This window comes from Hordeum vulgare, chromosome 4H (assembly GCF_904849725.1).
Source record: "Hordeum vulgare subsp. vulgare chromosome 4H, MorexV3_pseudomolecules_assembly, whole genome shotgun sequence".
Taxonomy (NCBI): Eukaryota; Viridiplantae; Streptophyta; class Magnoliopsida; order Poales; family Poaceae; genus Hordeum; species Hordeum vulgare.
In genome coordinates this window covers 59,766,706-59,780,173 of record NC_058521.1, presented here as the reverse complement: position 1 = coordinate 59,780,173, position 13,468 = coordinate 59,766,706, and the positions used below count along the sequence as shown (strand labels likewise).

Here is a 13,468-nt window from a genome sequence, read left to right as displayed (position 1 = left end):
ATTCTTAACCTCCCCGCTAAACACCCTTCAGAAATACTCCCGATTATTTCTCTTCACCAAATCGCGAGATTGGATCTGAGCTCTCTCGTTCTGGTTCCTCCATCCTCACGGTGTCATGACGGCGTCTCAGGTTATTCCGCCCCGCGTGCTCCTCGCCGCTCCGCCCCGCCCCGCCTCGCCCCGCGTGCTCCTCGCCGCTCCGCCCCGACCGGCTCCTTGTTGCTCCTCCATCTTCCCCTTTCTTCTATCTTTTCTTTCCTCCACACCCCGTTCCCCGCCCTGCTCGGCCGCTGTCGCCCGGCTACTCTCACTGCGGGTGCCACTCGGTCCCCGTCGTGGGTACGCGGAAGCCGCAACCCCTGCTCACGTTCTCGCTTGCCGTCCTGGGACTGCGTGGAGCGGTGGAGGCCGCGCATCCTGACTGCATGCCTGCCTGCTGTCGCCGGAAACAAAAGCGCAGCGCCCCCACATCGACAAACATCTGGACCAACCATCCCGCTCTACGCTGCTGTGATTTTCCATCATAGCACATCGCTGGCTCTTCGGTTCTGTTGATCTAATCACGCTTTTTAGGTCTCCAAGAGGTACACACCATGCCTCCTGATTGTCACACTGAGTCAGTTAGTTTGTACTTTTATGAACTGTTGTTGTTGAATGTATGCACGAGACTGACCATGGATTGTAAATTTCTTTCATGATGCTTGTACTTCATGGACGCTCATGTCTTACTGATTGGAACTTTCTCTGTCTTTTATGTGTTGTAGGAAATACGATTCATCTCTGAACATTTTTTAGAAAGAAGTCCGAGGCCCCGCGTTAAATTAATGACGCCATTCATCTCTGAACATATGAGCAATTTGTATTTCTTAGTGCTCACTTCAAACAATTACTCCTTGCAATTCAGATTAGACTTACAAGTCTGTGTGTACAGACATAATAAAAATAAGATGGGCAATTCAGATCAGACTTGAATACAAGAAATTATTTCACTTTGAAACTATATACACATGATTCATTGCACACTTGAATATGGAAATTTCATTCAGCTTGAGATGCTATTTATTCTAGGGTTTAGGGTATCCCTTTACCACCTTGATCGCTGAAAGAAACCGAACTTGTTGGAACAGATACTGATTTCGGAATTGTAGCATTAGTTTACTTGTATCCCTTTACCACCTTGATCGAGTTACATTGCAGAATTGAGGTTCGGCTGTTCTGACCTTATTGTACTCTCGTGTGATTTTTCTTGTATGTTCACTGCATTTTCCCCTTCCTCTCTCGCCTGCCATTTGTCTTCTTGATGTCCCAGTCTCTACCGCGTCATCCCTGCCGACGAGCTCGGCCTCTGAGACAGCAACCCCCTGTCCACAGGTTTGTGAAATGAGAATGCCAGTTGTTCTTCAACACTAACACAGGTCCCTTTTTTTTTCCTAGAGATGAATGTTTCATTGAATGATAATTATAAATCTGTAATTTATTTGTTCTTTGGACTAATGCATTGCTAAAAAAGATAACAACTGAAACTAACCACCAATTTCTTCTATTCTTTTATTCATATATATTTATATGGAAGCACGTGTGTTAGCATATGTTCCTGTCCCTAACCTGTTCCGGTCACAGATATTGATTTCAAATGTTCTTTTCAGTTTTTTTGAGAAGACAAAACATGTGAGATTGATGTTTTAAATCAGCGAGGGGACTTGTGTCTTCGTCATTGTTCGTAACGGTAATTCATATCTATCTTACGGTTACTTACCAATGCAGTACTCCTTCTTACACTATATATAATTAATCTTGTTCGTAAATAATTGAAGCTTCGTCAAGACAAATCATCACAAAGCATAAAGATAAAGATAATATTTTACCGTAGTTTCAGAAAGCTATAGATTAATTTTTCATTCATGGGTCGGATCCAATAAATACATGTTTCTTGTTACATTTGCGATTCGGTTGAAACCTGCTCCCATTCAAGGGGGGCTTTCTGCTTGGCAAAACAACGAGCACCGAGCATACAAGCTGCGGTCACCGCACATAACGCACATCTGAGCAGAAAATAGAGATGGCAGAGGAGTGAATATACTGACTCGACGAGCGAGGAGCGTCGTCGACAATCGGGGCCTCACTCCAGTGCGGGCAGCGTAGCGGCGCGGCCTCCATTGGAGGAGCTCGAGCCACCATCAACCTGAACCTGGGTCAATCGTGACTATGACTTAAATCCAATGACAACCTACCTGTAGCAAATTATTTTGACATTTTCTATAGTGTGCCAGGGTTTGGGTCAATCGTGACTATGACTCAAATCTTTTAGATGTTCTTTTTCCAGTTTTGTTCCCGATTCTTATTCTGGTATTATTTTCTGTTCGGATGCAGGTTGTTTATCACCACCAAGGTCAGTGGGTTCGTGCTGTCGGAGACTGCAGGAGTTCTGGCCATAGGAGCTTCGATTTGCAGCAGGTAATTCCTTTTGTGGTTTATGTTTGTAAGCAAGGAGAAGACATATTGTTTCAATACTCTGTTTGCCACGATCAACATAGTCACCCAGAAACAAGTAGTTCGCCTCCGGTGGGAACCCACCATACTCGAATAATCGAAGAACATCAGAATATTGGTCATGGATGTCCCCTGTCAGTGAGTAAATAGCATATCAGTTAAATGCCAAATGTGCTTTTAAATCATCATATTATTGTAATCCGGAGGCGTCTCGGCGTGCGCGTAGGGTCGGGGCCTCGGGCTGTTTCGGGAGAGGAGGGGGGCATTGACACAAATGCTGGTGTGCTGTAAGTTATGACATGGATGACAGTGGCCTACCTGTAGCAAATTATTTTGACATTTTCTGTAGTGTGCCAGGGTTTGGGTCAATCGTGACTATGACTCAAAGAAGGTGAACACATCAGTTATCCCGCAAGGTACTTATTTATACAATGACATATAGATTACATCTGTACCAATGAAGATATATCTATTATTCAATACATCATGTCCGTACCTCCGAAAACCAAGCTTGTGGGCATTTTTGATGCGGTCTTATCAGTTGAGGATTTGGCAGGTCTTATAAATGGTGACACATTTTTGGATGATAGTGTAAGCCCAACCGAGTCAATAAAGTTATTGTTTTAAATAAGAAATAAATGAATTTCAACTAACTGTTATTGGTGCTTCCACTTATAGGTCATAAATGCATATATCTATTGTATGCGTGCTCAAGAGCATCTTCGGCATAGAGCCAGAGGAAATGTACATCTAGAAACCACTTATGTATCTGCCATACTAAAGCGAGATGGAAACCTTGATATAGCCCCATCGAACATGGACACATCATACGACGGGTTCATTATTATCTACAACATGACATGGTCAGGCTTTATCTCTGCATCAAATTTAATATATATTTTAACTGGATGCCTTCATATGGCTTACATAACAATGTTTGCTTCAGGTTTATATTCCAGTAAACATTAAGAACTGTCATTGGTATCTAGCGGTTGTCAACGCCAAAATATGTGAGATACAAGTACTTGATTCCTTTGGTCCTGATGTACTACCCAGTGATGACCTCACTCTGATAGTAAGTATTTACCATTGATTTTTGTTAGGATTTTATACTTTTTTTTGTCTTCTGCTTCTTAATTTATATCTTATGAATAGTTGCAGGGACTTACAAAGCATCTTGATATTGCTTCAAAAAGCACAGATTTTTATCATGGGCAGCAAGTGGCACAACCTGGATGTTGCATCATGACCAATCAAAGAATATTCGTACGAGCGAGTGCAGGAAGATGGGTACACTTAACATTATGACTTATGATAATCCAATGACATTCCTTCATCCTCATACAATGATCTAATATATTAAGTATGGGTCGGATTATTTGGTTTAAGATGGAAGAGAGGGCAGATCAAACTACAAATCTCTTTCTTTAAATTTATGTGACAATTTTATTCATGTTAATTTTAACATATATTTGTATATCAGTCGAGACGTGCATTTGCACGTGCATGCTTACTAGTTTATACAAGGTTATCTGACACTGTTAGGAACCGACTTATGCTGCAACACATGCAACCAAACGTTGAACCTAGATTAGCCAACTTGAACACGCACACCTATAGTCAAATTTGCAGCTAGTTGCAAGCCGACCTGCCCATAATTATACAAGTGCACTCACATTGCAGTAACAATTGTTTGTCTGTAATCAAGTTAAAGCTAGCATTGACTATTTAGAATATTACCAAGTTAATACTAGAACCACTGTCCGGAGTTCTTAAAAGCGTATGTGCCGATACTGAAGCATACTGCCACATTCAACTTATTTACATTCAGGCTAGATTACTACATGTGTCTGTATTGGGAGTAACCTTGTCAGGATGGGCTCTAATTGGTTTCATGTGTATGCTTCACAGCTTTAGTATATAGACTTGATTACAGATACCCTAGCTTTTAATTTCTAAATCAAAATTATAGACGTATGGTATGCTCAATGAATTATGTTCTCCATGCTATAGCACAATTTGATTTCATTTAATCTTTTAAGCATAGCTTCTTTTTGCTTACAACAGCTTCAATATAGACTTGAGTAGATATTTTTCTGGTCATTTTTTTATGCCTGCTTTAAGTATTGTGTTTCCTTTTAAAATTGGCTCAAATTATGATATTACCTACAGAAGGGCACAATGATGAATTCAACGCAAGATCTTGCTGGTAGGAGACTACAACGACAACTTGGTAATAATATTTCTGTTCACTTTGATTTATGCCATATCAATAAAGGTAATTAACATTTGTGATTAACATGGAGTTAGGGATGCGTCACGTGATGTGCACATGCTTCAAAGGAAAGAGATGATGCACATTACTCCTTTCTGCAAGGTACACAACATCCTTAATTATTAATCACTTATCTGAATGGTGCCCATTGATAATGCTAAGTCCCTTAATTGTTTTTGTGTTCAGTAAAGAAGGATTTGTTCTCGTAGCAACGTTTTTTTACTATTTGTGTCCCTGTTTCTCAATTTACAATGTAATACCGATTACTGCAATAATTCTTGAGCCAACAGATGAGAACCCAACAGGTTATTACAGTCATATGCTTGTGACCTTGTAAGATTTATGTTGCTTACTTTCATTGCTAAAACTGCACTTCTATTTACAGGTGCCTATGAAGAGGATTGGCAAATAAAATAGTAATCCGAACTTGTAAAATACTCTTTTACAAAGATCTAGTCTTAATAAGACTCTAGGTGCAAGACCATTTGCTATTTCTTCAAATGCTCTTATATAAGCTGCAACAAGGAATTCTAGAATGTTTAAAGCAATGGTAAGTCACTACCTTGCTTTCTCTTCATGTTCACCTGCATTTTGTACGTCATTGGCCTTCATAATTAGCTAGTTGTTTCTTCTGTTTGACCACGTGTTGTTGTTGCATCGAGTCACAAGTAAAAATAAATCTGAATATGTGCTAGCTAAGGACATGAACTTAACTGAAACTATACATCGACTCAGAACTTAAGTCAATAGCGGAAGAGTTTAATACATGTACTTATGCTTATGCTATAGACATTTACACTTGTAAAATTGTTCTGACCCCTCAGTTACATGCTTGCTAACACGGTATTACTCCAGTTAGCTTGGCGACAATTCTTTTTAACAATGGGGCTGGGATAATGTTATGGTGTATGTTATGTTGGACCCATTAACTAGAACTATTTTTTTTGATTTCTTGATTGTAGGATCCAAAGAACTAGTTGGACTGGAATCTACATCATGGACATTTTAGTATTCGCACTTAATATGATGGCTAAATTACATTTGAGTTTATTTGAAAGATATTTGCTATGATAATTATGAATTTTATGAATCTACATATTATACATATGGTTTTGAATATTGTAATTGAATGCGTGTATTTTTTTATGGATGCAATAGGCTATTACCACAACCCAGTTTTGGTTGCCACATATTAGCATATTTTGTTGCACTAGGATGTTGCAACGGAGCACTTTATATTGTCGCAATAGCTTAGCACCACAATTTTTTTCATGATGCGATAACTATTTGGCCCCACGAAAGTAAGTTTTGCTGAAATAGAGTATTGCCACAAAAAGTTTACATTGTCGCAGTACCTTTTGGCTACAAACATTTTCCTCGTTGTGATATGGCACCACCAAACTATGTTTTGTTGAAATAGAGTATTGCCACAAAAAGTTTACATTGTCGCAATAGATTCTCACTACAAAAATTTTACCCGTTGTGATACCTAGTTATCACAACCAAAACAAGTATGTTGCAATTTCCTGTTATGACGACTGGAATATTTGTTGCCATAACTTAATGCCACAAGTGTAGCGGTCCGTGGCAACATGTCTAATGCCACGCAAACAAGGATTGTTGCCATAGTTTATTGCCACAATTGATTATTGCCACGGAAGAGTAATGCGCCACGAAACAAGCATTGTTGGCATAGGTTCTTGCCACAAATGCCTATCGCCACGAGCTATCAATTACCACGATTCGTTACGTGTGGCATTAAAGTTATCTCCACAAATCAAATTGTGGCATCAGGTGAGTGTTGCCATGATAAAACATGTGGTAACTTCCCACATGGATGTTGCAATAACACACTTTATTGCCACGATTGCTTTTTCGTGGCAATAACCTATTACCATATGTCCAGTTGCAACGGCTGCCAACGAATGTTGTTTTGTGGCAATAGGTACTTATCACCACAAATCGGCATGTATTGCAACAAACATTTTTGTTGCAATAGACCCGAATCCTTGTAGTGCTGCATTAGGAATTTCAACGACTATGAGTTATTGGCATACAAGGCATTTGTCTGCGGTCTGGGAATGGGGGTACCCAAAGCTGCGTGCCTGCGACCCAGGGTTGGCCCACTTCATCGACCGAAAACGAACAGGACTAGCACCACTCAAGGCAAGGTCCTCGCGAGGAGGTACAACATCAGGACCCCTCCGGAGCGGCAGATATTCCGAGGCAATGCCCAACCTCAGGAGTCAAGGATGACGTGTAGGACGGACAGGCGAGCAGCAGACAGCAGGGCGAAGCAGTTTCCCCTTTAGTGCAAAAGGGGGAAGGACGTATCGGGGTTCCCAAGGCATCTTCTAAAGGTTTCCTTTTTGGTGCAACAAAGCCAAAGCCGTCCGACAGCAGGACATACGTCATCCCTGGACCCGCCCCTGCAGCGCGGGCAGCCACTTTACAGGCGAAGACCACCTTTCAGCAGGAGAGCATGTTCCCGTGTTCCCCTTCAGAATTGGGCATTGTGGGATCCCTTCCCGCCGACACGATAAGGAAGAGGACCGCGGCCGCCGCTATATATAGAGGATGGGTTTCTTCGTAGAGGGGGATCCAATTCATTCATTCGCCCACCAGTATCACAGAAGGACGAACCTGCCCCCGGAGGCCCTTGAACACTGTACTAGTTCATCCACCAACCTCCACGAGAGGCAATCCACCAAAGCAGGAGTATGGTATTATGCTTCCCAGCGGCCCGAACCTGGGTAAACTGCCGAGTTCCGTGTCTTTCTCGCCATCGAGTGAGTTCTTGGCCATCCCCGGCGAGAAGCTCGTTAGGTGAGCTGAGCCCACAAGAGATCTTTGTACACGCCCCTGAGTTCGGACCTTTAGGGTTTTGCAGAGCACGAAATCCGACATTTGGCATGCCAGGTAGGGGGTGTGTCAAGGTCTCTCCCAGGGCTCGACTCGTGGAAGCTGGTCACACTCATGGTAGGGGGGCGACAAATCCGCGTAGAGAGGCGGGCCGCACACGTGGTGCGGCCGGCGCGGGCAGACCGGAAGGCCGTGCGACGCTCCGCCACCCCGTCGGCCGATGTTTACGCCGGACGTGCCTCCAACGAGCGCCGGGGCTGCTGCCTTCACCAACCACACGGCATCCCCCCGTCGCCCCGACCCTTCCACGCGCCCAGGCTGTTCCACCCCCCTTTCGATTCTGTCAGCACCCGACGCACATACATGTCGCGCTCTTGGTGGCGCATGAGCTCAGGCGCCGACACGCCGCCCGCCGCCACCGCGTCGGCGGGCACAGGCGCGCTCTTGGGAGTGACATCGCCACCGAGACCCAAGTGCGCCCCCATGGTAGATGCGCTCGTAAGCCCGCACTGTGAGAGGCCACAGCGGGGGAACCGCGTGGGCGCGCCCCACACACCCGCCCAGGCCTGCCACTGCTGGGGGTCCGGTCGGAGCTCCTGGTGGCACGGGATTTGGCCGCGCTGGGGAGGCGTCATCTAGCGTCCCCCGGCGTGCTTCACGAAACAAGAAGGGAGTACCGGAGGCCCGACTACATCAACCCCTGGAGGAGCACGCAGTTCGACGACGACCGCATCGACACATATCCGGGCTACGAAGGAAGCAGCACGGACCACCACTGTGGCAGGAGGCACGCGCGTGACCCCTAGGGAAGCCCCCGCGTAAATAGGTATGAACAGCACCACGGGGGTGGCTCCGCAGGGACGCCCAGCGCGGGTTTCCTCGTGGGACACACCTGCTGGCAGGGAGCTTCTTCGGGCAAACGTCTGGATCTGGGGACCAGGGACCTCTCGCCTAGGACGGGGTGGATGCACCCTTGCACCCAAGCCGAGAGGCCCCACCCTGGGAACGGAGGGTGGAGCACACGCCCATGTTCCCGGGCCAGACGACCCTAACCTGGAGGCCAGGGGTGGTATATCCGCCCCTGCTGCGGGGCGTGCGTCGCCTGCCTGGGGACTAAGGGTGGAACACACGCCCATGTTACCAGTGCGGGCTTCGTTCGATCGCCAGCGGGTGTTCGGGTACCCGCCGTTGCCCTCAGGTTGGGCTAGCCCGACCTAGGGGCATGGCCCAGGGTACCAACGTGGGGACCTGGGGGCCCAGCGAGACGCGTTGGGGCAACACCCCGGGGACTCAGGACTTACCGTCTGGGCTCGCTCTCCGGCCAACGAGTGTTGGGGGCTCTTCCCACACTCGAGGGCTCGCTCACGTCGGACCACGCCACGCCGTGATACGTCTCCAACGTATCTATAATTTTTGTTGGTTCCATGCTATTATCTTGTCAAGCTTTGGATGTTTTGTATGCCTTTTATATCTTTTTTGGGACTAACTTATTAACTCAGTGCCAAGTGCGAGTTCTTGTTTTTTCCGTGTTTTTGACCCTTTTCAGAGGAGAATATTAAATGGAGTCCAAACGGAATAAAACTTCCGAAAAGATTTTTTTCGGAACAGAATATACGCAGGGGGCGTGAGAACCAAGGCAAAGGCCACCAGGGGAGGCCACAAGCCCCCTAGGCGCGGCCAGGGGCCCCGCGCCTAGCAGGCTTGTGGCCCCCGTGTGGCTCGTCTGCCCTACCTCTTTCGCCTATAAATTCCCGAAAAATCCAAAACTACGCGAGAGATCCACGAAAATACTTTTCCACCGCCGCAAGCTTCTGTCTCCGCAAGATCCCATCTGGGGCACGTTCTGGTGCCCTGCCGGAGGGGGGATTCGGATACGGAGGGCTTCTTCATCAACACCATTGCCTCTCCGATAATGCGTGAGTAGTTCACCATAGACCTTCGGGTCCATAGCTAGTAGCTAGATGGCTGCTTCTCTCTCTTGGATCTTCAATACAAAGTTCTCCGTGATCTTCATGGAGATCTATCCGATGTAATCTTCTTTTGCGGTGTGTTTGTCGAGATCCGATGAATTGTGGATTGATGATCAGATTATCCATGAATCTTATTTGAGTTTCTTCTGATCTCTTATATGCATGATTTCATATCCTTGTAATTCTTTTCGAGTTGAGTTTTGTTGGGCCAACTTGATCTATGATTCTTGCAACGGGAGAAGTGCTTGGTTTTGGGTTCATACCATGCGGTGACTGATGTTTCAAAAGGATTCTCGGCAATGGCACAGGAATGCTTCTGATGTCCGTTATGCTGCTGCACAAAAGACCTTCCAGTGGCGCTAGAAATGGGCACATTGACGACACCAGGAATCCTTCTATGTTGGTGTTCCCTCGAAGTGGAGAGGATGATGTAGCACAACGGATGTAAGTATTTCCCTCAGTTTGAGAACCAAAGTATCAATCCGGCGGAGGAGTATCTCAAGATCCTGCACAAACACAAAAGCTTGCACCCAACGCTATGAAGGGGTTGTCAATCGCTTATAGATTGTTTGCTAAGTGAGAACAGAAAGAAAAAAGTAACAAAGCAAAGTAAAAGCCGAGTTGTAAACGATGGAGGTGAATAGACCCGGGGGCCATAGTGTTTACTAGTGGCTTCTCTCACGAAAGCAAGTAGATGGCGGGTCAACAAATTACTGTCGAGCAATTGATAGAATTGTGCAGAGTCGTGACGATATCTATGCAATGATTATTTCTATAGGTATCACGTCCGAAACAAGTAGACCGATACTTTCTGCATCTACTACTATAACTCCACACGTCGACCGCTATCCAGCATGCATCTAGTGTATTAAGTCCGTAAGAACAGAGTAACGCCTTAAGCAAGACGACATGATGTAGTGGGATAATCTCAAACCAATGATAAAAACCCCATCTTTTTACCCTTGATGGCAACTGCTTGATGTGTGCCTTGCTTCCCCTACTGTCAATGGGAAATTCACCACATGGCAGAACACAAAACCAAGCACTTCTCCCATTGCAAGAATCATAGATCTAGTTGGCCAAACAAAACCCAAGACTCGGAGAGACTTACAAGGATATCAAATCATGCATATAAGAAATCAGCAAAGACTCAAATATACATCATAGATAATCTGATCACAAGTCCACAATTCATCGGAGCTCGACAAACACACCGCCAAAGAAGATTACATCGGATAGATCTCCATGAAGATCATGGAGAACTTTGTATTGAAGATCCAAGAGAGAGAAGAAGCCATCTAGCTACTAACTACGGACCCGTAGGTCTGAAGTGAACTACTCACGAGACATTGGAAGGGCGATGATGATGATGAAGAAGCCCTCCAACTCCAAAGTCCCCTCCGGCAGGGCGTCGGGAAGGGTCTCCAGATGAGATCTCGCGGAAACGGAAGCTTGCGGCGGCGGAAAAGTATTTTCGAGGCTCCCCTGATTTTTTGCGGAATATTTGGGAATTTATAGGCCAAAGACCTAGGTCAGGGGGCGGCCAGGGAGGCCACAAGCCTGCCCAGCGCCGCCTCCCCCTGGTGACGGAGTGGGGGCTTGTGGGCTCCGTGGAGCCCACCTGGCTTGGCCCAAAAGTCCCGTGGACTTCTTCCATTCGGGAAAAAAAATCATTTCGGGGTTTTTCTTCCGTTTGGACTCCGTTCCAAAATCAGATCTGAAGAGAGTCAAAAACACGAGAAAAACAGGAACTGACACTTGGCACTGAATTAATAAGTTAGTCCCAAAAAGATATAAAAATGTACATAAAACATACAAAGAAGGCAAGATAACAGCGTGAAACCATCAAAAATTATAGATACGTTTGAGACGTATCAAGCATCCCCAAGCTTAACTCCTGCTTGTCCTCGAGTAGGGAAGTGATAAGAATGAATTTTTGATGCTTTCATGCTACCTAGCATAGGTGTCCTTTGTAATTCTTCTTATGTGATGTGAATGTTCAGATCCATTAGATTCAAAACAATAGTTTTCTATTGACGTGGAAACAATAATAATTCAAGCAAACTAGCAAAGTAATCATGAACTATCAAAATAACAAGGCCAAAAGAAAGTTATCCCTACAAAAGCATATAGTCTGGCTATGCTCTATCATCATTGCACAAGGAATTTAAATCATGCACAACCCCGGTATTGGCCAAGTAATTGTTTCACACCTTTACTTTCTCAAACATTTTCAACTCTCACGCAATACATGAGCGTGAGCCATGGTTATAGCACTATAGATGGTGTGGAATGTGGTGGAGATTGCAAGACAAAAAAGGAGAAGATAGTCACATTAACTAGGCATATCAATGAGCTGTGGAGATGCTCATCAATAGATATCAATGTGAACGAGTAGGTATTGTCATACAAATGATGCACTAGAGCTACAAGTATGTGAATGCTCTTAAAGAAAACACTACAAGAAATATGCTAATACATGACTTTTTTTAAGATGTCGTTGATGAATTCGTCATAAATCTATGACGATTTCATCCGAGATTGTCGTAAACCGTTTGAGGGGATCAAATCTACATATAAATTACGACGATGTGAGTCAAAAACGTCGTAACTGCATAAGATGAGATCGTCATAACTTTTACGACGATTATAAAAATGTCGTAACACGTTCTAACTATGTTAACATGTCACTCGTGGGTCCATTCTATCCCACCTCATCCTAGTTTGTGAAGCAACCTACTATTCTGTCATTCCAAAAATTCTCAAAAAATTATCATAAATAATTTGGATCATATATTTCTCAAATATGTGAAAACCCTTCCTTCCATAGTTCAAAAATAATTCAGCAATATTCATTTTCCTATTCTGTTCAAAATAGCACTTTGTGAAGGAAGTGCTATTTATATTTCTTTGATTATCCTCATATTTTTTGGGCACTCTTTCCTATCCAAATCATTGCCTCATGAAAACTTTCGTAACGATTTGCCTAGTAAATCTTTCTCGGCAAATTTCCAAAGTTTGTGTTCAGCTAACAACTTTGTGAAGGAAGTACTAGATAGGAATATCCTGATGAGTTGAATTTTTTCCACATCATCTATGTGCCCAAAACGTAGCTCTACATAAAATTTTAGCCACATCTAACAATCCATGTGAGCTCATCATCCAATCTTTGTTTGTGGTAATATTTTCATTTTGTGAAGCAACTACATGTTATATTGCTTTATAGTTGATGACAATTTACCACGGGATGGCCCTCACCATATAACCTCACTCCACAAAATTTTAGCTCATTTCAATTCAGCCAGTTTCCCTCAATATTTTTCTCAATATTCTGTTCAGTAGAGAGCATTGTGAAGGAAGTACAATTTTTGTTTATCCAAATTTTATGAAATTTTCACAGTACTTTAATGTGCCCAAATTATCCTCCTCCTCGAAATATCAGCTCAATCCAATCATCTATGTGAGCCCAGTTTCAATTACCATTTTCTGTCCAGATTGGCACATTGTGAAGGAAGTGTCACTTTGGCATGTCCAAATGGTATAATTTTTATACACTGCCTTCATATGCCCAAATTAACATCATACACCAAATTTTAGCTCAATCCATTCATTCATTTGATCCCAACTTCAACATCCACATTTCTGCACACTGTGTTACTTTGCAAAGCAAGTGACTCCTAGATTTATCCATTTGAGCTAAAAATTTGCCAAGAGAGTCCCCTTAGTAAATGATCATCCTCAGCCAAAATTTAGTCCCATTGGCTATGTGAATTACCCGCACCGCTAATCAAACACTTGGCTGCTAATTCATGTTTGAGGTTAGATCATTCTCCTCGTGAGATTCTTCTATTGTATTCTTCTTACTAACACC

At 44.0% G+C, this 13,468-nt stretch overlaps 2 long non-coding RNA genes across 5 annotated transcripts; both read left to right on the top strand.

Annotated features, from left to right (window-relative positions):
* Window positions 1–225: 225 nt before the first annotated feature.
* LOC123451195 lies at window positions 226–2,906 on the top strand. Of its 2 annotated transcripts, XR_006632113.1 has the most exons (4): window positions 226–584; window positions 765–1,371; window positions 1,647–1,726; window positions 2,371–2,906. It is a non-coding gene; the product is annotated as an uncharacterized LOC123451195 (long non-coding RNA). The 2 variants fall into 2 exon arrangements; XR_006632112.1 differs by having other exon boundaries at window positions 226–1,371.
* A 554-nt stretch (window positions 2,907–3,460) lies between these two features.
* Window positions 3,461–6,012, top strand: LOC123451196. Of its 3 annotated transcripts, XR_006632114.1 has the most exons (6): window positions 3,461–3,565; window positions 3,646–3,780; window positions 4,663–4,723; window positions 4,801–4,867; window positions 5,151–5,315; window positions 5,728–6,012. It is a non-coding gene; the product is annotated as an uncharacterized LOC123451196 (long non-coding RNA). The 3 variants fall into 3 exon arrangements; XR_006632116.1 differs by lacking the exon at window positions 5,151–5,315; XR_006632115.1 differs by lacking the exons at window positions 4,663–4,723; window positions 4,801–4,867; window positions 5,151–5,315; window positions 5,728–6,012 and having other exon boundaries at window positions 3,646–3,878.
* Window positions 6,013–13,468: the final 7,456 nt, after the last annotated feature.